Here is a 5,231-nt window from a genome sequence, read left to right on the forward strand (position 1 = left end):
ATTCTAAAAATCAGTAAACATTGTAATTTTTAGAAAGTACTCTTTGGGCTACAGTAAATTTAAGATAGTTTTAAGCTACTTAAAGTCCTTACAAATTTGTGAAATTTGAGTATAATTAGGAACCTTTTGCAATCTATACACACTGTGCATTGAAAAATACTGGGCTATAAAAAGCTAAAAACAAATTTCTTATTTCTTTTAAATGTAAACTTGTTGATTAAGAATAATATCTCAACTTTTCTACTCCATCCAGGCCTTTTCCCAAAAAATAGCTGAGGAGAAAGATATTCCTGACATCTGGCCCTATGACTTGAAGCAGTGTGTGTTTTAACTTAAAATTTTATGTGAATATGATGCTCCACTTGCTAATCTTTTCAAGTTTTTTCGTATGAAATTGTTTTCTCTCCAAGCCTTCTACTTCATTCATTTATTGAACAAATATCTATTGAATACCTACTATGTGCCAGGCACTGTTCCGGGGCACTGGGGATACAATAGTGAATAAAACAGAATGCCTACCTTCATGAAGTTTACGGTGTAGTCTGGAACTCCTTAGCTCATGCCAGGAAGATCAGCCATGTTTAGCCTGTGGCTTTGTGTTTTTCCAAGCATATTACCTGTTACCTCCAGGTGTATTAGAAGTACAATAGTCAAACACTGTTATCATCTTTGAGAATTGCATGGCAATAATTCAGAATACCTAAAGTTGAATAAAAATATAATAATTTGGAGGGAACAGAAAACTCACTATGTGAGTACTCAACTGGCTTCTTCTCCCGATGGTTGAGAATATTTACATAGTACTTGCAAGTACTAATTGATTAAATTCTCATAACAAAGGTGAATATAGATAGGTTTTTTTAAAAAAAAATTAAATACAGATTAAATAATTGCTACAGAGGAAAGTTATAATAGTGACTGATGAAGGATACCAACCATCCAGACATTTGATGTCATTTTGTTTTCCTAAAATTAGAATGTTGGCCCCTACTCCCAGGGTTAGAGAGAGCCCAGTAGAAGCAATGCCCAGGGGCAGAGATGGTAGAGAGTGAGGAAAAAACCCAAGTAAGAATCAGATTGGACCCCACTTCAAACAATCAATTATAAATTATATTAGCTATAATTTTAAGAAAAAAGGCAAAGCAGACATATTAAACTGTCTTAAAAAGACAAAACACTCAGAAAATTGTCTCTTTTGTACTACTACTACTACTAATACTAATATAGGGATTATAAAAATAAAAATATATCTGATTAGTTATAGATAATGTTTTAGACAGTTTCTTGTGTAATAGACAAAAGATAAATAATAAAAAAGACCTGTCCAATTGTGTAGTGTACTTGGTAACATCATTTTGGAAGTTGCCAAAACACTTTACCTGCACTTTCAGCTAGTGTGAGAAATAACCTTGACTTTCTAGGTAAGTTGAGGAAATTGTATATCTATGAAGAAATAATAATAATAATGAGATAATGAAGACTAAATTGTTTATCCATTGAATTAGAACTTTTGTTAGTGTAAAACTGGCATTTGTGTACTGATCTGTTTTGCAGTCATTGTATTGTTATATGTCTAATTTATTATTATATGTCTACTTTTAAAAGATTTATGAAAATCTGATATATTGGAATTATGAAGAGTGTATTGGTTAAACTTGCAGTGTGGTAACCAACTGTCCTGGTGTGTCCAGGACTGGAGTTTCTTGGAATGCATGACTTTCAGTTCTGGGACAGTCCCAGACAAAGGGGAATAGTTGATTATCCTAACTTTCAATCAGTTTTTAATTTTTGGAAAAATATGGTTTGTTAAAAGACATTAACTATAAAGGTTAAATTAGATGCAAGTTAAACATTTTTGACAAGAATCCTTTAAAGGTGATGCTGTGTACTTCATATGCATTACATCAAGATGCACATAATGTTTGGTGTCCTGTGATTACTGTTACTAACCTTTTAGTGGTGACTGCCTGATCTCTCCATTTTGTTTTTCCTCTTGAGATCAATAAGTTATCTTTGGGGTGATACTTTGACAACCTGCAAATTGTCCTTGCCTGAATCAGTTATTTCATCCAGGAGTGGAAAAAAGGTGATTATTTTTCTAATTCCATCATTTCTTCTATATTTATAAACAAGTTGGCATTTTTCTGTAATGAAAAGCTCTCCCTCATTATCTGAGGCTATTTGGTCACTGTGAAGCAGTGCTTAATTCTTTCTCTTTATCGATTTTCAGAGTAAGGGAGTTGTGTAATAACTACCTCCAAGGGGACAAATACAGTTGTTTCATTATGTTTTGTTTGGCTTTCTCTTTTTTGAGTTGTCAAGAGCTGTGAAGGGTCTGAGGACTTACCCTACTTCAAAGCTAACAAGTTAATGGATGATGGTAAAAGATACGAGACTCCTGCATCAGAGACAAAAAACAATTTATTACTCACAGCAATAGCAGCATTCAGAGTATTAGCATTTTTCACTGGTTCCCAACCCCCAATACCTACAGCGTGATGCAAAGAGGGGTAGATGACAGCTGCACACACCGTGGATTGTGTTACAGGAGAGAAACACTGAGCTTAGATACTTGAATCTTTTATAGTGGGCAGTAAGCCTGACTGCTTTTTCTCCAGAGGGAGACATTATCTTTTATTCTGGACAGTAATCATGCTTGCCCTTTGCTCCAGAGGGAGACATTCTCTCTATCTTCCAAGGCTATTCACTACACAAACGTCCTTGATAAAGTAGTCCAGAATGTCTTCGCTCACAAGATGTGCAGAAAAGTGAGAGACCATGAGTGTCATTATGTGCTGGTTGTTCTCCATCACACCTCTCCCTCCTTACATTCTTTGCCCTTTTCTGTAGCCCACAAGGCTCACATCTACAGACTGCCTCACCCAGGCTCCCTTGCTCTCTGGCTCTGGTTGGATTGGCCACTGAGAGGCACTAGCAAGAGACTGGGAAGAAGGATTAGGGTGTTTAGTCCTCTCTCTTCACCCTGTTCTCTTCCCACTTGGTACTGGATGCATTCTACAGTTACAGTTCTAATACGGGGCCCTTCTTCCATGCTACAAACTCTTTCTGGGCTTATTTTCTCCCACATTCCTCTTAGGCTTAAAGATGGTAAAAATGTGTAATTGTTTCTAGTCTCTGTGCTTTGTTGTGTTCTCTTAACATTGCCTGAATCTTTCTAAATAATCCTTTCAATATAATCTCTTCAGTAATACTTTCTAAATATGATTTCTGTTTCCTGCCAGGATCTTGACATGAACTCATAGGTTCAATTAATTTTGAAAAAAGAAAAAACAGAAAGTAATAAAACCAAGGATTAGCAAGGTAGTTTAACAAAAAAAGAGATTTTAAAATATGGAAATATTATTATCCTCATTATACTAATTTATGCAAATATATTCATGCAAATATATAAGATCAATACCAATGACACCCTTTTAGGATAATGTACACGTGTGACTATACAGTAACAGTGGAATTATTTGAAAAATCAAAGAGTCAAACGTACAAAAGATTTATATCCTAGTTAAGATTTTTTTTTTTTTTTTGGTGAGGAAGATCAGCCCTGAGCTAACATCCATGCTAATCCTCCTCTTTTTGCTGAGGAAGACCAGCTCTGAGCTAACGTGTATTGCCAATCCTCCTCCTTTTTTTCCCCCAAAGCCCCAGTAGATAGTTGTATGTCATAGCTGCACATCCTTCTAGTTGCTATATGTGGGACGCGGCCTCAGCGTGGCCAGAGAAGCAGTGCGTCAGTGCGCCAGTAGCGGAGTGCGAGCACTTAACCGCTAAGCCACGGGGCCGGCCCGATTTATATCCTACTTGATAAATGGCCAGAGCAGATGATTTACCACAAAGAAATATAGACTATAAGTTTTGACATGAAAAAATTCCCAATTTTGGTAGTAATTAAAGCAAAGCAAATTAAAGGCACCACCACATCTCTATGTAATTATCCAAGATAAATCATAGCAGCAACACAGCATTGGTGGGCTGTTGGAAAGTGAATACTTTGCTAGTGGCCCCTGATGACTTAGCTGAGGATCTAGAATGGTGGTTACAAAAGTCTTTGATGCTGCAATTTCACTTTGAGCAATAGATTTGAAGTAGATGTTACAAAAGAAAACAAAAATGAGGGGCATGTTTTTCACAATGGATGTATGTCAGAGTATTGAAAAAATGGAAAATAACCCAACAATGGGTAGAATAATTGTTGAATAAACCACGATATTTTAAGATATGTTGAAATGCTTATGTGGAAAAAAGAGGATATGCAATATACACGCTACATATACTTTGTATAAAAATAAAGCTCTATGTTCATTGGGTTCTTTTTGTTTTCCTGTGAAGTTTCTTAGATTTCTGATTTATTTGAAAAATGTTAATTTACATAGCAATTTAGCACAACATTCTAAGTTTGTGATATTTACTTGGACTTTACCGAAGCATTTTTGTAAAAAAGGAGAAAATGATGTATCACCAACATGAATGAAAATGTGATAGAAAGAGAAAGAAAAATGGCTGTACCAATGAGTACTCGTAGAGAATGATAAAGAAAACCTTTTGGATTAGTGTCATTACAAGTCATTCATTGACAATGGGTACAGAACCTTTCTTAGGCTCAGAGAAGTAACTCGTCTGAGGTCATACAGCTAGAAAATGCAGAACAAGACTGGAACTTAGTCTTTTTGGCTCTCAAGCTGTCCTTGGTGTGGGAATGTACACCATTCAGAGAACAAATAGAAGGGATAGGTCTTGAAGAAGAGAAGGGACACTCCTTTGAAAAGGAAGGAGAGCCTGGAAGAGAATGCACATGAGATAAGCTTGCAGTTGAGGTGATGTTTAGGCAGTAATTGAAGGAATTTTTTAAACGGATATCCTCCATTTTCTTGGTGAGGCCATTGGCTGTAAGTGAGGGAGTAAGTGTTTGAGGAAAGAGTCTGAAGTTTTGGAGGAGCCATGGGAGTGAGAAGTAAAGGAGCTGAACAAAGATAAATATAAGAATGAAAAAAGAAAGAAAGAAAAAGAGTTGTAAACTTTTCTCCCGTTGAGATTAGAAACCAGGAAACCACAGTGGTAACAATCCGCCAATTCATACTCTAAAGTGAAAAAGGCAGGGTTCAGTATCATTGGTTCGATTCCATGCTGTAAACAAGCAAACGAAAACACCTGTATGTGTGTATAAAACATGTGCAGGAAAATGTATAGTATATATACGAATTTGTTACAGTGGT

This window comes from Diceros bicornis, chromosome 22 (assembly GCF_020826845.1).
Source record: "Diceros bicornis minor isolate mBicDic1 chromosome 22, mDicBic1.mat.cur, whole genome shotgun sequence".
NCBI classification, from domain to species: domain Eukaryota; kingdom Metazoa; phylum Chordata; class Mammalia; order Perissodactyla; family Rhinocerotidae; genus Diceros; species Diceros bicornis.